We start from the raw sequence: 25,348 nt of genomic DNA on the forward strand, positions 1-25,348 counted from the left end.
ACTTGCTGATAGAAATTTGGTAAAACTGATTTAAGTTTCCCTGCATTAAAGTCCCCGGCCACTAGGAGTGTCGCCTCTGGATGAGCGTTTTCCTGTTTGCTCATGGCGGAATACAGCTCATTGAGTGCAGTCTTAGTGCCAGCATCGGTCTGTGGTGGTTTATAGACAGCTAAGAAAAATAGAGAGGAAAACTCTCTAGGTAGATAATGTGGTCTACAGCTTATCATGAGATACTCTACATCAGGTGAGCCAAACCTAGAGACTTCCTACTTTTCTATTCTCATAGTTCCTACAGATTGTAAATTAAAGAGAATCATTTTTGCTAAAAGTATTATTATATTATTGATCAATTGACTGTGACTTTTCAAATCCCGCAGTAGTGCTATCTGCAGAGTTAGCTCCAGGTAAATGCTACATATGGACAGTACCAAAACAAATGATCGAATGAGTCGGTCTCTTTGCAGAAATACCTTTTCAATTGTATACTTTAATATTTTTGTCATCTATCATTTGGTATAAGGAAAAGCTTGGAATAATCATCTTTGTTGGTTTTCCACGCTAGATGGGCTGTTTTTGACATTTGCTCTTTCAACATGTTTACTTCCACATCCTTCCCAGCCAGGTGTCCATCATGCAGTGTACTACTTAGTATGCTAACACAATTCAAATGTCACTTTATGTGAGCCAAAGTGTCCTTAATACTGAAAGGTCCTTCTCAGAATAATCTTACAGAGAAAGCATTTTTAGATACATTGTACATATAACAATATACAACATTGCCATTGCTGTTCATTGAATTGAGACCTATTCAGAATATTTTGATACCTCAATGCCTTTTCAGTGGACAATATGACCTACCCTAGAATCTATACAGTTGCCCCAGATATGCACTGATTATATAAAAGCAGTTGTCATGAAGCAGCTATATGGGTGTACACACCGGACAGGAAACCACATGAATAGCACTCCTTCTCTCACATTCACTTTTCAGTTCCTGCCCTCACTGAAAACATTATTTACCAAGAGGAGAGTTGTTTTAGCAAACAAAGTGATCACTACTGCTGTCCATTCTTTTAGACCACACCCACCACCCTTCCTAAACATATCGTTGTATCTATTGGAAACCAAAAAGGAAAACAGTGCTTTGATTTTTCCTTTTAAGCGCTGTAATCCCAAACAAGTACAAGTATTGTGAAAGTCATTGAACTCATGCCAAAAGCTGCACCTGGAAATTTACCAAATGTCTCCCATTGGAGGGAAGCTTTCGACAAAACCCTATCATTGATTGTTTTCAAATCCACATGTCCATAAACTAAGAAAATGTCTCTCCTTAGAGAGTGGCTCCACGGCAGGAATGTGTGTATGTAAATACTGCTGAAGGTCAAATATGATGTTTATCAGCATGATCTAAACTGGGTATTGATGTGGTAATGTGCGATTAAACTAGAGTTATGGGTTGTTAGGGGTTGGGCTTAAAATGGCCATTAAATGTATATAAATGAATAGAGTATCACTGAAACAACACTCCTATGCTATAGGTGGGGCCTGGGCTTATTGGCTCTTTGTTTTGTACTGGAGTTTTTGGGCTGGTCAAAAGCCGGTAGAAGGTAAACGGGTGTAAGGTAATCAGATCCCTAAACATCTGTAGGTATTTGTCAGGTCTTGCTATGTGTATGTATGTGTTTATGTATGTTAAGCACCCCACCCTGGAAGCATTAGAAATGTACCTCCCAAAACCAACTCCTTTTGCACTGTTCTTGTCAGGATATTTACATTCAGCATAATGGACTTTTTGCCCACCTGATGTTGAGTAACAGATTGGACCTTCGGTAACTAGGCTGAAAAACGTAGACAAATTGTATAACCTATAGATGAAAAGACTGATGGATCATTCTATTTAATGAATAAATCATCAGACCAGCCCTCAGCACACAGGATATAAAGGATTGAATCATGTCACTTACTCTTTTGGCTCTGCTAATGTAAATGTACATACATAATGCATCTTTATCCTTTGTGCAGAGGTCAGTGCAGACTGTGACACGAGCATACGCACACACACACGTGAATCAACTGCAGTCCCGAGATATTCTAAGCCAGCCTCCTTTGATTAGACTTGAGTCTGCCAATGGTGTGTGTGAATGTGTCTGAGTGCGTGTGTGTATTTGAATGTATTTATGTCTTAAAGGGGAGGGGAGGAAACGAGGAGGCGGAGAAAGGGGGCGAAAGAGTGATGAAGCTATTCAATCCCTCACCCCCTTCTTCCACTTAGCTCCCCCCTCTGTCCATCCTGTGCTCCCATCCCTCCGTACCTTAGCAGTGTAAAGCTGGGCTCTCTGACACAAGCTGGCTTAAGCAAAGCAGAATAGTCTACTACACTACACTGTACACCAACAGAAGAGGATACTTTGAATTTGCAGAAGGAACATTATTTCAGTGTCTGCCTGTTTCTCTTTCTCTGTGGATGACAGGTAGCAGCTGCCCTGCTTACAATCAGCGGTGCTCCTACTTAGTATCTCTGAAACTTCCATCGCTGGAGCATCGGGATTCGCAAATTATTGTGTAACTTAGAATAAAGCTGGAGTCACTCTCTCTCTTTCTCTCACTCTGTGAGGACAGAGCTGTAATTAACTCGCATTGAAGGAATCTGTGGGGTGAATAGCTCACTCTTGGAACGTCTCGTCTTGTTCAGAGAGTGTTGTGTTCTAAACGCAGGGAAATGGACAGACTGATCGAACTCATCTGGATCTTGGAGTTTAAAAAGTACTCTCAGGAGATTTTAAAATATTTCAGTACTGCGTAAATAACATTCCATTTATTCAACAACGCACTGCAGGAGATTTCTAGACAATTTATGTTGTTTTACAAATTGTTAAGCTGTGGGCTGATTGTTTATTGCCATTAGAGTTGCTGGATTTCTAGGGCAGATTCTCTCTCTGAAAGTCTGGCAGGTCTCCTTCAGCATACCTGGCAGTCTGGCTGTGTGTGAAGGAGGTAGAATCATCTGGAGGAAACAACTCTACACTACTAACAGACATCGTGTTTCATAGCCTTACTAAAAAAGCCCTGTATCTGCCCTAACACGTGGGCTTTGATAAGTCACTCTGAACACCTGAAGTTAAGACTATGGGGACTCTGGGCATCTTCCTCCACCAGCGGAACCTCTTGGCGTGTGACAATGGTCTTCAGCAGATGCACAGACGCGGCAGCAGCAGCCTGGTAGTCCTGAAGGCTAACGCCGCTACTTTCTGACTGCTTTATTACTGGACTAAAGGGAGAGCTGATACACCTCTCTCCTCTACTCTGCCTCGCCTGAGCGGAAAACGGAGGAGCATTGCCCATATTGATCCCATGCAGTTCTCACCTGGAAGTCAAGCGAAAAGTTAGACACACAGACGAGTCTGGATAAGCCGGGCGAACGGTAAGGACACCTGGTATCCTCTTGTCAGTGTAAACTGGGGGCTTATGTGGGAGGATGGTAATCACTGTTAGTGTCTTAAATGAAACATGAGCGGACCAACAGCACTACGTAAGGTGCTAAGTGTCTGTGTCAAAATCACTGTCCCAGAGGCTATTGCGCTACAGTTAAAAATGTGGTTTGGTAGTGTCATTCTTAGCAGACTATATCATAAACTATTATAGGGTAAATCCCCAAACAACACTGCTGGCTGTATTCTCTGTCCCAGAGAACAATTTGAAAGGGAAACCCTTATAAATACTCAATTAAACCCCAGAAAGATACTTTAACCTTTTACTGGGTCAGGGTCATACAGAGTGATTATTGGTAGTCTTATACAAATCTACTTTGAAACAAAAGTATACACCTCACACACATCTATGGGCTTAAAAAAAGATAAAACCTGTACCATATCAGATATAGAGTTTAAGTGTATTACATCCTAATATTACACTTTATATACATCTCAGAAGACTGAAATATAACAAAACTGTTTGACATTTATTTTTATTTTTAACTTTCCACCCATGATGCCAAAGAGGATGCTTTTGGTCATTGACTACAGGAAAGGGCTATGCCAACATTGTAAAATTCAACATGCAAGGAACTGAAATCTCACTTGAATTAGTAGCTCCTATGGAGAGAGTCTGAGGCATGGGAAGCTAAACCAGTTATCTCTGAGCTGTTCAACTGCCATAACCTGTGTAACAATCCGGCTTATAGCGCAGGCTGCTAACTTTCAGGAAAACCAGTGATTTACCTTAACGACACTCTCCGGTGTTAGAAAGGGTCACAGCCGTCTACTCTGTGTGGACAACATGGTCGGACCAATGACGATGGATGTCATGGGCATCATAAGGATTGGACCAAGGCGCAGCGGGTAAAGTGCTCATCCTCTTAATTTATTTAAAGAAAACACTTCAACAAAATAAACAAACTACGAAAAACAGTTCCATAAGGCTCCCAGGCTATACAGAAAATAACCACCCACAAAACACAAGTGAAACAAACCTCAACTAAATATGGCCTCCAATTAGAGACAACGACAACCAGCTGACTCTAATTGGAGGTCCTACCGAAAACCCAACATAGAAAACATAGAACCTAAACCAAAAACACAGAAACCAAAACACCCCCTGCCACCCCCTGACCAAACTACAATGACAAATAACCCCTTTTACTGGTCAGAACGTGACAGTACCCCCCCCCCCCCAAAGGTGCAGACCCCGAATGCACCTCAAAAACAAAAACTTCACAAAAACAACCCCAAACTTAAAGGGAGGGAAGGGAGGGTGGCCACCGTCAATGACGGTCCCTGTGCTACACCCCCCCTTACCAATCCTCAATCTACGGAGGTGGCTCTGGCTCTGGGCGTAGCTCCCGTTCAGAAGACTCTATGCTGGGGAGCGTCGCTGGAGGCTCCTGGCTGAGGAGCGTCGCTGGAGACCCCGGGCTGAGGAGCGTCGCTGGAGGGTGAAGTCTGAGGAGCGTCGCTGGAGGCTCAGGGCTGAGGAGCGTCACTGGAGGGTGAAGTCTGAGGAGCGTCGCTGGAGGCTCAGGGCTGAGGAGCGTCGCTGGAGGCTCAGGGCTGAGGAGCGTCGCTGGAGGCTCAGGGCTGAGGAGCGTCGCTGGAGGCTCAGGGCTGAGGAGCGTCGCTGGAGGCCTCCTGCGTGGAGCTGGAACCGGTCTCCCCGGACTGGGGAGACTTACAGGAGACTGGGTGCGCAGAGCAGGCACGGGGCACACTAGGCCGTGGAGGTGCACCGGCGGTCTGGAACTCAGGGCTGGCACACCCCGTCCTGGCTGAGTGGTCACTGTAGCCCGGCACGGGCGGAGCGCTGGCACAGGGCGAACTGGGCTGTGCTGGAGAGTGAGGGCTGCCGTGCGTAGAGCAGGCGCAGGGTAAGCTGGACCGAGGAGACGCACTGGTGGCCAGATGAGCTGCGCACTTCTCCCTGGCTGCCGGCCAACTCTCGCCCGGCAACGCTGCAGAGCCCGTACTGGCCGCACCGGACTGTGCGTGCGTATGGGCGACACTGTGCGTATTACTGCGTAGCTCTGTGCTCTCCTCGTCACCCGCTCCCCACGGTAAGCACGGGGAGTTGGCTCAGGACTCCACCCTGACTCTGCCCAAGTCCCTGTGTGCCCCTCCCCCCATAATTTTTGGGGTTGCCTCTCGCACTTGCCTTTGGGCCTATACAGCGTCTCATAATAGCGCCGATCTGCCATTGCTGCCTCCAGTTCCTCCCTCGGTCGCCGGTACTCCCCAGCCTGCCTCCAGGGTCCCTTTCCGTCTAAGATCTCCTCCCATGTCCACGACTCCAAATATTTCTCCTGCTGCTCCTTCTTCCGCTGCTTGGTCCTTTTTTGGTGGGTGGTTCTGTCATGGGCGTCGTAAGGATTGGACCAAGGCGCAACGGGTAAAGTGCTCATCTTCTTAATTTATTTAAAGAAAACACTTAAACAAAATAAACAAACGACGAACACCAGTTCCATAAGGCTCCCAGGCTATACAGAAAATAACCACCCACAAAACACAAGTGAAACAAACACAACTAAATATGGCCTCCAATTAGAGACAACGACAACCAGCTCCCTCTAATTGGAGGTCCTACCAAAAACCCAACATAGAAATAGAAAACTAGATTTAAACATAGAAATAGAAAATTTAGAACCTAAACCAAAAACACACAAAACAAACACCCCCTGCCACGCCCTGAACAAACTACAATGACAAATAACGCCTTTTACTGGTCAGGACGTGACAATGGATCTATGATTGACACATGACTCTAAAGCTGAATGTATTATGACACATTTCGATTTTCATGTGACGTAACGGGGAGGCATGTTTTTAGTTAATGTCTAGGTAGAACCACTTAAATCTGGTCATATTGGAATTACCCAATAACAGGTAAATGGGAAACCACTAGTGCCCCCCATTGTCTCGAACACATGTTGCAACACTATGTTGAGAAAAGAGGATGAGTGTAGGATGTGCGCTAACATATCTGAAATCCACCCATGCCAAACCGACAGGGAATATTCAAGCTCATGCTTACCAGATTACATAAAAGACATTGCCAACATTATATTCTACGTACGTTTGTCGGCAGTCAACTTTACTTAAAGTTTGGTAGCATCTTGGGTCATTCATGTTTAAGACCTGTGGTTCTTATAGATTTATTGATTTGTTTGTTGGAGACGGAGCAGATATAAGCTTGTTCACTTGCGTCTCTTTAAATGTATCTTCCAGCTGTGATAATTTACAGAGAAAATAAATGCTTTTCCATATTTTCCACTTCCGTAGCGAATGTGGAAGCTCATGCAATAGGTGATCACTCTTTTTGAAACATGACTCTACACTCTTAGAAAAAAAGGTGCTGTCTAGAACATAAAAATCTTTATTCGGCTGTACTCATAGGAGAACCCTTTGAAGAACCCTTTTTGGTTCCAGGTAGAACAATTTTGGTTCCAGGTGGAACTCTTTTGCGTTCCATGAAAAACCCTTTCTGTAGTATTATCTAAAATAAGGAGGCACGACAACAAGGTTCTAGCTTCAGCATGTTTACTAGCCTAGTCCGCGCATGTCAGACATAGGTACGCACACAAACAAGTGACATCCGACTACATCTTCCCCTCTCCGATGAACAAGAATTCAACATGCATAATCACTGAAGCATAACTGAAATGCAGTTTTGAAACAACTATTATTCTCTTTAACATGCTACTTCCCATTCTGAAACACCATGAAAGCATGAAATTACACAGTCTGAACTATGTATTAACTTAGGTTAAAATCTTTATTTTTGCTGGGTATGGTCCACTCAACAGTATGTATTCTATTCACGTAACATAGTCTTTCAGCCACTCTGGTGGCTTCACATCACTTTTTGGGTGAGCTTGTTAACCTGAGCCGGTGAGACAGGCAATGGGGAGCGTAGCCTTCTGTCCATGAAGCAGTGGTGTGACTCTGTAAGGAAACAGAGCCCTATACGGATCCTTGTTCTTTTTCAGCAGTCCCTTGACTGTTTTCACAGCCCTCTCTGCATTGACGTTTCTCTGTGCATGGTAGGGGCTACTGGTCACATGTGTGAAGTCATATTATGCAGAAAAAGCAACCAGGACCTCAGCTACCCCTTGCCTGGAAAAAATTACTTTAATCCAGCTGATTATGGGTGTCACCAGTGGTTATGGGTGTCTTTGCTATTTCAATGTATCTTGAATAGTAATCTAATCCAATAGAACATATCTGCCCTACCTTTTGCCATGGCCGTTTTGGCAGCTCAGTTGCCATCATTGGTTCAGGATGATAAGGTTGACATTTTGCACACACCTCACACTGGGCCACCAGCTTGGCAATCTGAGTACTCAGACCAAGCCACCACACCAACTGTAGAGCCCTCAGTCTGCATTTGGATATCCCCATGTACCCTCATAAACTCTGTTTAGCATTTCCGGTTATAGAGTCTCTGGGATAACTATCCGTTGTCCTTTCATGAGAAGGTCTCCATTACGGTGGAAGTCACTTTGGTGCACCCAATAGGTCTTCAGAAGCTGAGGCAGTTCCTACTGCCTAGGCCGTAGGCCATTCTTTTTTGCACTCCTGTACTCTCTGTCGGCAGATGGGGTCTCACCGTTGCTCCTCTGCAATCTGCTGCAGTTTGGTCTGAGACACAGGTAGGCTGTCTCTTACTCCATTAACAGACACCTGTACCTCACCCTCTAGACATTGCTTCTCCTCTGTTAATGAATGTTTAATTGGGGCCCTGGAGAGTGTGTCTGCTGTGATCAGTGCCTTCCCTGGCACATACACCATCTTGTAGGTGAACCTCAGCAATCTGAAGCGGAAGCGCAGAACTCTGGGAGGCAAGTCGTCCAGTTCTTTTGTCCCTAACAGAGCCAACAGTGGTTTGTGGTCAGTCTCTGCTGGAAGCTGAAGGCCAATTAACTATTGCCTGAGCATTTCACATGCCCATATGATAGCCAACTTCTTCTTCTCCACTTGTGCATGCCTTTGCTCTGTGTCAGATAAGCTTTGTGAGATGTATGTTATTGGACATGTTGTCCTGCATCTGTGTGAGGAACACCCCTAGCCCAAAGGATGATGCATCTGCTGACACATTTGTCTTAGCATGAGGACGGTACTGGGCCAGCACTCTCTGTGAGGCCAGGTGTCCTCTGATTTTGTCAAATGCCGCCTGTTGCATGTGATCCTATGAACAGTCCTTCTCTTTGGCTAGTCAGTCTCTCAGGGGTTTGGTTGTGTCTGAAACTTACTCACATATGTGGCCATGCCTAAGAAGGTCCTGACTTCAGCCACGTTCTGGGGTCTGGGCATGTCTGTGATGGCGCTGATCTTCTCCGGGTCCGGCTCTATTTCAGCTGCACTGATTTTGTGTTCCAAGAACAAGACGTCTGACTGTGCAAAGGGGCATTTTTCATTGAGTGTCAGGCCAGTCTTTCATCATGTTCTGCTCTGTCCCGTCCGCACACGAGCACATCGTCCACATGGACTATGATGCCCCTCAGCCCATCCAACAGCTGGGACATGCGTCTTTGAAAATGCTCAGGACCGGAAGCGATTCCAAATGGCAGTACCGGCCAAACGGTGTGAGCACCCTACTCTCTGGTGACAGGGGTATCTGCCAGAAGCCTGAGCGGGCATCCAGCTTTGTGAAGACCTGTGAACCATCCAACTAAGCCAGTGACTGCTCCACTGATGGTAAGATGTGTCTCTCTCTGCAGTGCCTCATTCAAGTTAGTAATGTCCCCATTGGCTTTTAGTACCACCACCATCCCTGCACACCAATCAGTGGGACTCTCTATTTTAGACACAGACCCAATTTCTTCCATCCTTCCAAAGGGATAGGCACACGGCAGGGGGTGATAAGGGCATAGGGAACTGCATCCTCCTTCAGGTGGATGCAGTAGTCACCTTCTAGCCTTCCTAGGCCAGAAATCACTTTTGGGAATTTATTTTTGAAAACCTCCCCTGGGTCCTCCAGTTCACTCACTCTCTCAATGAGTTGCAATGTGTCAATTGCTGGCAGCCCCGGCAGCGGTCTGGCCAGAGAGTCAACGACGAATACAGGCTGGATGGCACTTCTCTTTACTCTCCAGTTTACACACAATCTGCCCTACCACTGTTAATATCTTATTACTGGGCCTGTACAGTTTCTTGTTTGTAGGGAGCCATCTCTACTGTAGCTATACAGTCTAGTGGGGATTGATGTCACTACTACACCTGTGCCTAGTTTAAATGACAACATCTCCCCATTGAGTTTAATGTCGGAGTGCAAGCCAGCATCCCCCCAGAAAGATGCTGACCTACTGTAACTGCTGTTCCTCCTCTGAGACTTCATGCATTTGCTTTGATTGACAGACCGATGAAAAGTGTCCTCTCTTGTGACATTTCCTGCATTCCTCATCCTTCGCTAGGCAATCTTCGCTAGGGATTTCCCACATTTGCGACAAATGCTTGAACTGGCTACTGGGCCTGTCTGTGATTGTTTTCTCCACATTGTCTCTGTTCCCCTCGGTTGTTTTAGCATGTATTTCCTCCCTCTCTTCACTCTACATAGAGCTGCCACTGCACAGCATCGCCTGCTGTTTTTTTACTGTCTCACTCTGCCTAACCTGGTTTACAGCTTTGGATAAGGTAAGCTGTGAATCCAACTGTAACTGTTCAGAAAGTGGGATTTCTTTATTCTCACTAAATCAAATCACATTTTATTTGTCACATACACATGGTTCGCAGATGTTATTGCGGGCATAGTGAAATGCTTATGCTTCTAGTTCCGGCAGTGCAGCAGTATCTAACAGGTAATATCTAACACTTCCACAACAAAACCTAATATCTAACAAATTCCACAACAAAACCTAATACACACAATCTAGTAAAGGAATGGGATGAAAATATATAAGTATAAAATATATGGATGAGCAGTGACAGAGCGGCTAAGATGCAATAGATAGCAAAGAATAGATAGTGAAGGATACAGTATACAGTATATACATATGAGATGAGTAATGCGAGATATGTAAACATTCTTAAAACCTCTTGACGTAACCCTAGGATAGGGGGCGCCACAGCGCATTTTGGAAAAAATTCGTGCCCATTTTCAACGGCCTACTAATCAGACTCAGAAGCTAGGATATGCATATAATTAATACCTGTGGATAGAAAACACCCTAAAGTTTCTAAAACTGTTTGAATGGTGTCTGTGAGTATAACAGAACTCATATGGCAGTCAAAACCCCGAGACAGATGGGAACTGGAAGTGGAATTCTGAATTGCGAACTCAACTTCATCACGTTGCCTATTAATCACACCGTGAGATATCGTTTAGTGAGCACTTCCTATTGCTTCCACAAGATGTCGCCAGTCTTTACAAAGTGTTTTGAGCCTTCTACTGTCGAAACTCAGTGAATGAGACGCATTGGAAATTGGTCACAGCGGGAGGGCCATCACCATTATGACGCCCTGTCTACCCCCACCTTTGGAAACGTTTTGAAACACATTGAAATCGTCCCCCTCGAATCTTATTGAATCTCTTGTTGAAACAGGCCCTGAAGATTTATGTTATACAACGTTTGACATGTTTGAACGAACCTAAATGTGAAAAAACAGGATTATTTAGTGGCGCGCACGGAAGAGTAGTTGGATACACCCTTGGACGCGCTAACAACAGCAAGCTAATGGAACATAAAGGATGGACTTTTTCGACCGAAAATACATCTGTTGTGGACCTGGGATACCTGGAAGTGCTTTCTGATGAAGACAACTAAAGGTAAGGGATTATTGACAATATTATACAACATTAGATGTGATATGCGATTGTTCCAAGATGGCGCCGAGCTGTATTTACTAGGTCATTTTCTGAGTATCCCCTTTTATTGCTAAGTGTGATTACCCAGTAAAGTTATTTTTAAATCTGGTATGACAGGTGCTTTCAAGAGATATTCATCTATAAATCTTAGAATGACAATATTACATTTTAAACATGTTTTCGAATAGTAATTCAGTAAATTGTAGCACTGTTTCATCGGATGCTTTTGACGGGAAAATAGTTAGTCAACGTCAGACGCCGATGTAAAATGCTGTTTTCATATATAAATATGAACTTTATTGAACAAAAGAATGCATGCATTGTGTAACATGATGTCCTAGGTGTGTCATCTGATGAAGTTTGTAAAAGGTTAGTGCTGCATTTAGCTGTTTTTTGGTTATTTGTGATGCTTGTGGTTGGTCGGAAAATGGCTATGTTGCTGCTTTTTACGATGGACTCCTCTAACATAATCTAATGATTTGCTTTTCCTGTAAAACCTTTTTGAAATTTTGTTATGCTAATGGCGATATGATTTTTTGCTGGATTTTGATCCCGCTGACGGGATGAGACGCTGAAGAGGTTTTTAAAGTGGCATTATTAAAGTGACTAGCGTTCCATTTATTAAAGTGGCCAATGAAATCAAGTCTGTAGGTAGGCAGCTGCCTCTCTATGCTAGTGGTGGCTGTTTAACAATCTGATGGCCTTGAGATAGAAGCTGTTTTTCAAACTCTCTGTCCCAGCTTTGATGCACCTATACTGACCTCGCCTTCTGGATGATAACGGGTGAACAGGCAGTGGCTCAGGCGGTTATTGTCCTTGATGATCCTTTTTGCCTTTCTGTGACTTTGGGTGTTGTAGGTGTCCTGGAGGGCAGGTATTTTGCCCCCGGTGATGCGTTGTGCAGACTACACCACCCTCTGGAGAGCCCTGCGGTTGTGGGCGGTGCAGTTGCCATACCAGGCGGTGATACAGCCCGACAGGATGCTCTCAATTGTGCACCTGTAAAAGTTATTGAGGGTTTCCAGTGACAAGCCACATTTTTTCAGCCTCCTGAGGTTGAAGAGGCACTGTTGTGCCTTCTTCACCACACTGTCTGTGTGCATGGACCATTTTAGTTTGTCGGTGATATGTACACCGAAGAACTTAAAACTTTCCACCTTCTCCATTGCTGTCCCGTCAATGTGGATAGGGGTGAACAGGTAGTCCACGATCATCTCTTTTGTTTTGCTGACATTGAGTGAGAGGTTACTTTCCTGACTCCAGACTCCGAGGGCCCTCACCTCCTCCCTGTAGGCCATCACTGTAGTGTCGTCTGATGATTGAGTTAGATGCGTGCATGGCCACACTGTCGTGGGTGTGCAGGGACTACAGGAGAGGGCTGAGAATGCACCCTTGTGGGGTTCCAGTGTTGAGGATCAGTGGAGTGGAGATGTTGTTTCCTACCTTCACCACCTGGGAGCGGAGCGTCAAGAAGTCCAGGACCCAGTTTTACAGGGCGGGGTCGAGACCCAGGGTCTTGAGCTTAATGATGAGTTTGGAGGGTACTATGGTGTTGAATGCTGAGCTGTAGTCAATGAACAGCATTCTTACATAGGTATTCCTGTTGTCCAGATGGGTTAGGGCAGTGTGCAGTTTTATGCCGATTGCATCGTCTGCGGACCTATTGGGGTGGTAAGAAAATTGGAGTGGGTCTAGGGTGACGGGTAGGGTGGAGGTGATATGATCCTTGACTAGTCTCTCAAAGCACTTCATGATGACAGAAGTGAGTGCTACAGGGCAATGTCATTTAGTTCAGTTACCTTAGCTTTCTTGGGAATAGGAACAATGGTTGCCATCTTGAAGCATGTGGGAACAGCAGTCTGGGATAGGGATTGATTGAATATGTCCTTAAACAAACCAGCCAGCTGGTTTGCGCATGCCCTGAGGCTAGGGATGCCGTATGGGCTGGCAGCCTTGCGAGGGTTAACATGTTTAAATGTTTTACTCATGTCGGCCACGGAGAAGGAGAGCCCACAGTCTTTAGTAGCGGGCCATGTCGGTGGAACTGTATTGTCCTCAAAGTGCACAAAGAAGTTGTTTAATTTGTCTGGGAGCAAGACCTCGATGTCCGCAACGGGGCTGGTTTTCTTTTTGTAATCCGTGATTTGCTGTAGACCCTGCCACATATGTGTTGTGTTTCAGCCGTTGAATTGCGACTCCACTTTGTCTCTATACTGACGCTTTGCTTGTTTGATTGCTTTACGAAGGGAAAACTACATTGTTTGAACTACACTGTCGGCCATGTTTCCAGATACCATGCTATGATTTAATGCGGCGGTACGCGCTTTCAGTTTTGTGTGAATGTTGCCATCAATCCATGGTTTATGGTTAGGGAAGGTTTTAATAGTCACAGTGGGTACAACATCTCCTATACACTTCCTTATAAACTCGCTCACTGAGTATGTTGTTGTCTGAGGCTACCCGGAACTTATCCCAGTCCACGTGATCGAAGCAATCTTGAAGCGTGAAATCCAATTGGTCAGACCAGGGTTAGATAGACCTAAGCACGGGCGCTTCGTGTTTTAGTTTCTGCCTATAGGAGGGGAGCAACAAGATGGTGTCATGTTCAGATTTGCCAAAAGGAGGGCGGGGGAGGGCCTTGCAGAAGTTAGAGTGTGTTTCACGCTTGTTTACTGCAATCGATATACTGATAGTATTTAGGTAGCATTGTTCTCAGATTAGCTTTGTTAAAATCCCCAGCTACAATAAATGCAGCCTCAGGATATATGGTTTCCAGTTTGCATAAAGTCCAGTGAAGTTCCTTGATGGCTGTCTTGGTATCCGCTTGCGGGGGGATATACATGGCTGTGACGTTAACCGAGGAGAGTTCTCTTGGGAGATAATACAGTCGGCATTTGATTGTGAGGAACTCTAGGTCAGGTGAACAAAAGGAATTGAGTTTTTGTATATTGTTACAATTACACCATGAGTCGTTAATCCTGAAACGTACACACCCGCCCTTCTTCTTACCTGAGAGATGTTTGTTCCTGTTGGCGCGATGCACGGAAAATCCCGTTGGCTGTACGGACTCCGACAAGATGTCCCCAGCTAGCCATGTCTCTGTGAAACAGAATATGTTACAATCTCGGATATCTCTTTGTAAAGCAACTTTTTCCCTAATTTCGTCGACTTTGCTAACTAGGGACTGGACATTAGCAAGTAATATACTCAGAAGCGGTGGGTGGTGTGCGCACATCCGAAGCCTCACTAGAGGACCGCTCCGGCACCCTCTCCTCCGACAGCGTTGTTTTAGGTCGGCCTCTGGAATCAGTTCAAATGCCTTCGGAGGTGCAGACAAAGGATCCGCTTTGGGAAAGTCATATTCCTGGTCGTAGTGCTGGTTGTGCTGGTAAGTTGTGCTGGTAAGTTGACGTCTCTCTGATTTACAATCCGATCTCGGATCAGTTCTTCCCTGAGTGCGCCAACTGACTATGTTCTGCTAGCTTCTGAACAGCTGTGAGAAATCTGCCGGCGGTTTCACCCTGCTTCCACACACATTAAACCTAGCTCTCTTAAACATAATGTTGTGTCTCCCTACGAAATGCGTTTCATAACAGTCTTTAATTGCACTGTAGTTAAGTTTCTCTTCCTCAGTCAACGATGAAACATTGAATATATCCCCAGCTTCATCACCTATAGAGTAAATCAGTGTATTAATTAACTTGAAATGCCAGATTTGCCATGTTTAAGTCTGAAACTACTCAAAGCGCCTGATCCATTTTGGCCAGTTTTGAATGTCCATACAATCAAAATTCTTGTGGGGCTAATGCGAAATCCGTCAGCACTAGCCACTGGCCTGTTCATGTTCGCGAGAGTGCCCATTGAACTTGGAGTTGACAACCCTGAAAGCCCAACAGTTTCTTCCTCTTGTAAGATGTTGCAAGGAGTAACTTAATCCTCACTCATTAGCTAAGACCAATGATGATCTGCGCTGTTTATCTCCAAAACTGTGCCCTCCTTGCTATGAAACAGTCTGTCAGCATGGATTTATGATTTACGTGGTAAGTCCTTCACGTTTTTGTCATTATTAAAACCACTCTGACAACATGTAGTATTATCTAAATAAGGAGGCACAATAAGGCCCTAGTTTCAGGATGTTTACTAGCCTAGTCTGCGCATGTCATACACAGCGCATTCGGAAAGTATACAGACCCCTTGATTTTTTCCACATTGCTATGTTGCAGCATTATTCTAAAATGTATTAAATTGTTTTTTTCCCTCATCAAATCTACACACAATATCCCATAATGACAAAGCAAATTTATAACAAATCAAAAACTAAAATATCACATTTATCACTTTGTTGAAACACCTTTGACAGCGATTACAGCCTTGAGTCTTCTTGGGTATCATGCTACAAGCTTGGCACACCTGTATTTGGGGAGTTTCTCCCATTCTTCTCTGCAGATCCTCTCAAGCTCTGTCAGGTTGGATGGGGAGCGTCGCTGCACAGCTATTTTCAGGTCTATCCAGAGATGTTCGATCGGGTTCAAGTCCAAGCTCTGGCTGGGCCACTCAATGACATTCAGAGACTGTCCCGAAGCCACTCCTGCGTTGGGGTCTGTATGCTTTCCGAATGCACTGTATAGGTACAGATACCCACAAGGGACATCCTAGAACACTTTCCATAGAAGGTTCTACATGGACCCCAAAAGGGTTCTACCTAAAACCTAAAGGGTTCTCCTATGTGGAGAGACAAAGAACCCTTTTGGAACCCTTTTTTCTAAGAGTGTAGTGGGTCGTTCAATGTCATTTCAGCAAGCCATGAAACCCACCATCTCCCAGCATGACACCCACCGTCTCATATCCAAATCATCTCAAGTAAAATGATTGAGTTATACAATCCATTTTTAGATACTTTAGGATGGTTTGAACATGAAGAGTGATTCACAGGAAAACTATCTGAGATAACATCTATCTCATTCACAACACTGGGCTTTATAGGTTTTTTGTCTTTTGTAGCCTTTTGGTTGCTCCTCATTGCAATTGATCTTTATTTTAAAATTTTGTCATTTCTATCTGCAACTTCTGAATGTCATTTTTGGACTCGAACAGTACCATTTTTGTAACTATTACCACATGCACTATAGGCACCTGCAACGTCCTAAAACTGCTGGATGCCATTTTATCTTAACAGGAACTGAACTGATAAAGTGTTATTGATATAACAATTTCCAACAACGGTATGCAGCAGTAACAGAGGTTTCTTCAAGTTGTTATGTAATGTATACTAGACCACCCAGAGGCTCATTTATTTAGCTGGTGTCCATGCACATAACCCCAACCTGTAATCCCCACATGTTTCAAGCTGACTACCATCATTCCTGTTCCCAAAAACTCCAAGACATCCTGCCACAATGACTACTGGCCTGTAGCACTCACATCTGTAATAATGAAGTGTTTTGAAACTCTGGTCAAGGCACACATCAACTTCATTGACAGCCTTGGCCCACTCCAATTTGCATAACGCATCAACAGATCCGCAGACAACTTCATCTCAGTTGCACTCCACACTGGCCGCTCCCACCAAGAAAAGGGGAATACCAAGAAAAGAGGAATACCTATGTGAGGATGCTGTTCATCAACTACAGCTCAGCGTTCAACACCATAGTGCCCTCCAAGCACGTCACCAAGCTTGGGACCTTCTAACTGAACACCTCCCTCTGCAACGGGATCCTGGACTTCCTCACGGGCCGACCCCAGGTGGTAAGAGTAGGCAACAACACATCCGCCATGCTGACACTCAAAATGGGTTCCCCCCAGGGGTGTGTGCTTAGTCCCCTCCTGTACTCCTTATTCACCCATGACTGTGTGGCCAACTCCATAATTAATTACGTTTCCTGACGACATGACGGTGGTAGGCTTGATCACCAACGGTGGTGAGAAAGCCTATAGGGAGGATGTCAAAGACCTGTCAGTGTGATGCCAGGACAACAACCTCTCCCTTAACGTCAGCAAGACCAAGGAGCTGATTGTGGTCTACAGGAAACAGGGGTGGGTGCACACCCCATCCACATCGACGGGCCACAGTGGAGAGGTTTCGAGAGCTTCGGTGTCCACATCACTGAGGACTTATCATGTTCCTCTCACACCAGCACAGCCATGAAGTAGGCATGGCGATGCCTCTTCTCCCTCAGGAAGCTGAAACAATTTGGCATGGCCCCTCAGATCCTTAGGAACTTTTACAGCTGCACAATCGAGTGCATACTGACTTGTATGACCGTCTGGTATGGCAACTGCATGGGGGCGTTGGGTGTGCCGTGAGAGTTATTTAAGATTCTCTTCAAAAGAGGTAGGGTTTCAGACGTTTTCGAATGATGGACAGGGACTCCGCTGTCCTGACCTTAAGGGGAAGCTTGTTCCACCATTGGGGTGGCAGGACAGAGAAGAGTTTAAATATATTATTATTTATCTTGCTACCAGCCACTTTCTCCTAATCCCTGCCTACATGTACATATATATCTCAATACTCCAGTATCCCTGCACATAGTAAATTTGGTTCTGGCACTGACCCTGTATCTAGCTTCCTCTCTTATTTCTTATTTGTCGTGTTTTTTATTGTATTCTTATTTTGTAATTAGTTATACTTTTTGATATTGAATACTGCACTGCTGGGTAGGACTTGCAAGTTAAGCATTTCACTGTACCTTTTCATGTGAAAAATAAACTTGAACTTGAGTCACCCTACAAGACAGAGTTGACTTCTGGGATGAGAAATACCACCCTTGGGAGCCTACTGGTATTTCCCCTGACCTGCACCACATATAATGGGAGCTGTGGTCAATGCCCTCCATCTAGTCCTCTTTCAACATGCCTCAAAGCTCTAATATTGACAAAATACCTTTACCCCTCTCTCTGGCTGAGACATCATGTGGTGAATGAATTGCATTAATAGTAGGCTACATAATGGAAACCAGCTATCCTTACCCATATCAAAGCTATGATGTGGGGGTTTAAAGATTGGTGTGTGTGTGTCATCCTGAGTCTGATGATCCCAATGGAGGACCCACTCTATAGTTACTGACTTCTTCAGCAGGAACATGGAGTGCTCTCTGAGTCCTGTGAATGAGGCTCATGGTGGTGGTTAACAGATTACCCCCCACTGCCATCCCCACACCTCCAGGCGGTGATTCCCTCCAGCCACGTTGGGTAAATTGCAGCCCACGTGATGGAAATAAACTGGGAGGCATTAGCAGTTCTAATCCAGGCCTGATCTTGGGAGCCATGCTCCACTCTATAGGCTGCTCCCCTGTTGCCCTGCTGTTAGGCCTTGAAGACAACTGACCGTACAATAACATGAACCATTAGGAATTCAGCCCAAGCCTTCTCCTCTTCTTGGGAAGAGAAAATGGAGGTACCGTATCACTTTTCCTGCTGCGATGTAGTGTGTCGAGTTAGAGTTTTTTTGGCTTGAGTTTCGCTGAGTTACAGCGGTGACCTTGCGCACCTTTGATCTAAATGATAGTGCTTTTGTAGAGGCGTCCAGCCATTGACATTACTGTAGCAATTGAACTTTGTGTGTCAAGTGTTGGACTGCACCTGGGGTCCCCTTATGCATGCTTCTCCACCTCCTCCAAACATTTAACCCTGAACGGACCAAAGCTTGTGGACCTCACTGTACATATACACTTGATTCTCTTGTTGCACTTGGAATCTTCCTACTTTTAGAGGTTTTATTATGATATTGCAATTGATTCATGGAATAGACCCTAGTAGTCAGCCCAAACATTGTGCACCATTCACAATGATCCACCTCAACATAATTAATCCCAATTTGTAAAGCACTAAACAGCAGATTGTGTGACAAAAGTTCAATGCTTATGTGTTTTTATCTCTACCAAGAGCATGGCATGTGCACATCAATGTCCTAGAATTCAAATATGGGGTAATCTTTATTCTGAATAGTTTTTTGTGTGAGACCTACTTTTGCTTTCATTTCATTGAATTGCAATACTTTAATGTACTGTATGTCAGGGACTTGCACTGCACATGAGCAGATCATTGTAGAGTTGAGTTGATGATGTAAGGTTGCATGTATGGACAACTCCCATAGTGATTTACTTCCCCTTCGTACACTTGTTTATTAGTTACTGAAAGACTCCACTTCATCACGTCTCCATGTATTTTTACTCAAGTGATTACAGCACGTAAATTACTCCAACGGACACTATATGAGACAGACAAATGGTCTGAATTAGTCTCTATTGTTGTTGAGGCCTGTGAATGTCTATAGAGGAAGAGTGGCCTTGGAACATTGTGGATCTGTACCAAATGTGAATCACCTACTTGACTATAGGAGTAAGAACAATTTGGTTTATTTTAGTTTGTTTGGAATTATTCTATAAATACTCATAAAGTTGTTTGATTTTGTTTCCTTTGGGTTGGGAATAGAAATGTATGAAGCCTGACATTTAAAGTTACAGCTTATTTTCCAAAACTTCCTTTGTGAATTGAATTGTCTCCTTGTGAGGGGACAGGGTGTAGTGTCCTTGGATAAGTGGTCTATGAATAATAACCCTAGTTGTTTTCCTGTCTCACTGTAGTCTACTCATTTGATATACAAAAGGTCGCCATGAGAAAAGAATGCATTCTCCTTGATATCAGTGGAGTAGTTGATGAAGAACTCAGCTAAAAAATACATTATAGAAGAATGAACTTTAAAAAATGAAATACGAGTGAACTTTAAAAAATGAAATACGCGTGGCTGGACTAGCTCTGTTACACACACACGCACACGCACACGCACACACACACACACTTTTTTTCTTGAGAGGATGGTCAGGGGGCCAACATTTGTATAAGATCACATATATCTCTCTATTATGTGTGGGAATACTTTGGAACAGATTTCCAAAATTTAATTTACTTGGAGCTGAGGCTGCACTACTTTTGTGACAAAAAAATGTACCCCGCACTGCAGACGGCTATATCGGTCCGCTAATACAGGCAAGGCCGGCCTGCTCATTAGGCAGGATTAGGCAACCGCCTATAGCGGAGACTGAAGAGGGTAGCATTTTGTGAGAAACTGACCAAGACTTACCTCCAACAACATAAAACATTCACATAATTCTGTGCCAAAAAATGACAATTTCTCTCAACCAGTGGCATATGGGCTTTTTAGGTGAGTGCTGATGCCACCTTGTGATAGCAAGGGCCCACTTTCTCAAAGGTGGGCGCAAAATAATTAGCTTGTCCATTCCCAGCGCACCTCTCCATGGTACTGTTGGAGAGATCCATCGCTGCCACACTCCACCAACTTTCCGTCAAAAAAATGATCTAACATAAATCATGTAGCAGATATAGTATATGGTAGAAAGAGTATGTGGCCTTTTTCTGTAGCCTACAGGCTGGAGATGAAATGTATGACAATGTAATGAGACAGACACTTTATACATCATGCAGGTTTCGCTGATCAAATAGCCTCACCTAAATGGTGCCCAATCAAAAGAAAAATGTGCTGACATCTTAACAGTAACATATCCTTAAAACAGGATAAATCAAAGTAAAATGGACAATATGGAATGGATAATCCTGCTACTCACAACTGCTGTCCAGTAGTTTCACCCCGTGGGCTAAATCTAAAAAAAAAGTACATGTATTTAACAATTATTTTACCATGATCAGTGGTTTCAAGTTTGTATCCATACATTTTTGAGGAGCTGATCATAGCGAAAAATAAAATACTTGTGCATTTCCCGATGTGTAAACACATTGCAAATAGGCTCAGGATAACTCCTGATAAAGTTAGGTTGCTGATAATCAGAGCTTAAATACCTAAAATGGATTAGTCACAGGAATCAAGACTAATAAAGCCAATGCAACAGCCTGTTTTACAAATGTTGAGCCTAACACATGGATGGGCATTCATAAAGTTCCATTGCAGGCCTACAAGGTAGGCTACACCTCAGTAAGCAGTGACGGACTCCAACGTCTTTTGTATGTTGTCTTTTTGGTCCTGTCTGGACTAGTCTTTTTTTGGGGTGCAGTCCAGACCGGCCTTGATTCCTTGGTCCGGTTTAGACCGGCCTTGATTTGGCCCAAACACAGACGTCTATGTTTGGTTCATATTTGGTGCGGTCCAGACCGGCCTTGATTTCAACGTCCACGGACATAGATTTTTGGTCATGTCCGGACCAAATCTGAACCATTAACAGGCGTCTATGTTTGGTTCAGATTTATTTTTGGGGGGGCCAGGAGTAGTAAAGGCCCAGGCACTACTTTTGTAAAATATTGAATAAAATAAATACAAATAATTTGCCCTGCTCTGAAGCACCTCACTCACATTGCTCTCTTAGATATCTAAATTCTTATTAGCCAATGCCGTCACGTGGTCGGGTTCTCAAAGGCATGCAAGCTCCGAAGTAGGCTACTAGTGCAGACAGACAGACACATCTGGGATGCAATGGCGCATGTCTTTCTTATGGAATTGAGGCACATATTGAAGATGTTAGAACTGTCCACATTTACGTTTCATTAGCTATATTACAAAAGTTGACCTATTCTATTGGTCAGTGTAAGGGCATAAGGCGAGACCCAAATGCAGACACAGGAGGCAGATGGTAGAGCTCCAATATTTATTATAACAAAGGGAGTAGGCAAAGGCAGGTCAGGGACAGGCGAGAGTTCATAAACCAGGTCAGAGTCCAAACAGTACCAGGCGATAGGCAGTCTCGAGGTCAGGCCAGGCAGGGGTCAGAAACCAGATCCGAGTCCAAAACAGTACAAGGGGATAGGCAGGCTGGTAGTCAGAACAGGCAGAGTGAAAATTAATCCACAGATAAAAGGGTAAATGTTTTTTTTCTAGGAATGTCTCCTCCTTCAGGCTTCTTCCTCTTCTTTGGACTTTATTTGGCGGTTGGCAACCAACTTTAACCTGTTGAGGACAGACGTTCCGCTAGCGGAACCCCGTTCCGCCTGCGGAACCCCTAGCCAACAGCCAATGGCATCGCACGGCGCGAAATACAAAACCAATTAAAATACCATAATTAAATTTTCTCAAACAATCAACTATTTTACACCATTTTAAAGATAAGACTCTCGTTAATCTAACCACATTGTCCGATTTCAAAAAGGCTTTACAGCGAAAGCAAAACATTAGATTATGTCAGGAGAGTACATAGACACAAATAATCACACAGCCATTTTCCAAGCAAGCATATATGTCACATAAACCCAAACCACAGCTAAATGCAGCATTAACCTTTGATGATCTTCATCAGATTACACTCCTAGGACATTATTTTATACAATACATGCATGTTTTGTTCAAGTAAGTTCATATTTATATCAAAAAACAGCTTTTAACATTAGCATGTGATGTTCAGAACTAGCATACCCACCGAAAACTTTAAATTTACTAACTTACTCATGATAAACGTTGACAAAATACATATCAATTATTTTAAGAATTATAGATACAGAACTCCTTTATGCAATCGCTATGTCCGATTTTAAAATAGCTTTTCGGCGAAAGCACATTTTGCAATATTCTGAGTACATAGCTCGGCCATCACGGCTAGCTATTTTGACATCCGCCAACTTCGGGGTCACCTAAACTCAGAATTACTATTAGAAAAATTGGATTACCTTGGCTGTTCTTCGTCAGAATGCACTCCCAGGACTTCTACTTCAACAACAAATGTTGTTTTGGTCCCAAATAATCCATAGTTATATCCAAATACCTCCGTTTTGTTTGTGCGTTCAGGTCACTATCCGAAGGGTAACGCGCGAGCGCATTTCGTGACAAATAATTTCAAAATATTCCATTACCGTACTTAGAAGCATGTCAAACGCTGTTTAAAATCAATTTTTATGCTATTTTTCTCGTAAAATAGCGATAATATTCCAACCGGGCAACGTTGTATTCATTCAAAGGCTGAAAGAAAAAAATGGAGTAGTCTCATGACCGCGCATCTCCAGTCTCACTGTCGCCAGGCTGACCACTTACAAATTCTGCTGCTGTTCTTTGCCCAGAGACAGCAGACACCCCATTCCACTTTCTGGTAGCTTTAGAGAGCCAATGGAAGCCTTAGAAAGTGTCACGTTACAGCACAGATGCTGTAATGTCTATAGAGATGCAACAGAAGGACAAGAAATTGTCAGACAGGGCACTTCCTGTATGGAATCTTCTCAGGTTTTGGCCTGCCATATGAGTTCTGTTATACTCACAGACACCATTCAAACAGTTTTAGAAACGTTAGAGTGTTTTCTATCCAAATCTACTAATCATATGCATATTCTAGTTTCTGGGCAGGAGTAGTAACCAGATTAAATCGGGTACGTTTTTTATCCGGCCATGAAAATACTGCCCCCTATCCCAATTAAGGTCCATGTCACGGCCGTCGTAGGAATTAGACCAAAATGCAGCGGGTACCTGAATGCTCATTATCTTCTTTATTAAAATAAATGAACACTGAACAAAAAGAACGACGAAAACAGTCTTGTCAGGCACACAGCTAAACAAGAAACAACTACCCACAAAACCCATAGAAAAACACCCCTACTAAATAGGACCTTCAATTAGAGGCAACGAGGAACAGCTGCCTCCAATTGAAGGTCAAAACAATAAACTAAACATAGAAATAGAATGACTAGAAAATAGAACATAGAAATACAAAAGATAGAACACTACCCAAAAACCCCGACAACACAAAACAAACACACCCCTGCCACGTCCTGACCAAACTACAATAACAAATAACCCCTTATACTGGTCAGGACGTGACAGTCCATTACCACTACTGACTGTACTGGAGTGTGGACCTCAGTTCAACTTTCAATCATCGATGTGGGTATATGCTTCTAAAAACCAATGAGGAGTTGGCATATGGGTATATGCTCATAAAAACCAATGATGAGATCAGAGAGGCAGGACTTGCAACGTGTTGAGCGTCACAAATAGAACCAAGTTCTATTTTAACGCCCTGCTACGCAGATGCTCGCGAGCGGTGTGGGTCCAATGATTGAATAACATGTATGTTATGTATGCACAAGTTGATTTTGTTCACCCACACCAGACACGATCAGGAGACACGACATGCAGGTTCAAATATCAAAACAAACTCTGAACCAATTATATTAATTTGGGGACAGGTCAAAATGTAATTAAACATTTATGACAATTAGCTAGCTTGCTTGCTGTTGCTAGCTAATTTGTCCTGGTATATAAACATTGGGTTGTTATTTTACCTGAAATACACAAGGTCCTCTACTCCGACAATTAATCCACAGATAAAATGGTAAACCGAATTCCTTTCTCATCATCCTTCCTCCAGGCTTCTTTTTCTTCTTTGGACTTTATATGGCGGTTGGCAACCACAAAGATGAACTGAGTTTGGACCTCAGTTAATTTTTCAATCACCCACATAGGTATATGCTCCTAAAAACCAAAGAGGAGATGGGAGAGGCAGGACTTGCAATGTGTTGAGCATCACAAATAGAACCAACTTCTGATGTGCGCGAGCAGTGTGGGTGCAATGATTGAATAACATGTATGTGTACATTTATTTTGCAACGCTCGCGCACGCGACGTGAGCAGTGTGGTCAGCATGTTAGGCTAAAGCCCAAATCAAACGAAATGGGGTGTAATGCACGTGAACGACCGTGTACATGCTGGATTTAGAATGCATGGTAGTGAATGACATAAAACAGACGGGCTGCAAGCGTCAATGCCGTAAAAAGCATCAGGCACTTCAAATTAGAAAGCAAGTCCATTTTTCTCACGTCTATGCGTAGCAATGCTGAACGGATAAATTGCCAGAAATAGACTGTTTGTGCATTGTTATGTCTGGAATTGTGACATGTATATTTAAACATGTCTATTTAGTGTTGATAAGTTTAGCTGCCAATGCCAATAATACATATTTGAAAACAATAACTTTATGCCTATCTTTGTTGATTTCGAGCAAAGACATAAGAGCCTAGGCAGGCTACAGCTGGGAAACTCGAGGAACTCTTTTTTTTAGTGAATAATGTTATGTAAAAATAAAAACACAAAATTGTTCATACACTGCTAGGGTGT

General features: G+C 43.7%; 1 protein-coding gene across 1 annotated transcript in view; it reads left to right on the top strand.

Annotated features, from left to right (window-relative positions):
* Window positions 1–2,295: 2,295 nt before the first annotated feature.
* LOC106573557 (neurturin-like) overlaps window positions 2,296–25,348 on the top strand; it is a 46,241-nt gene continuing 23,188 nt past the window's right edge. Inside the window, exon 1 of the mRNA XM_014148700.2 lies at window positions 2,296–3,421. The gene's annotated coding sequence lies outside the window, so the exon portion shown is untranslated. The remainder of the gene's footprint in view (window positions 3,422–25,348) is intronic.

Source organism: Salmo salar, chromosome ssa16 (assembly GCF_905237065.1).
Source record: "Salmo salar chromosome ssa16, Ssal_v3.1, whole genome shotgun sequence".
NCBI classification, from domain to species: Eukaryota; Metazoa; Chordata; class Actinopteri; order Salmoniformes; family Salmonidae; genus Salmo; species Salmo salar.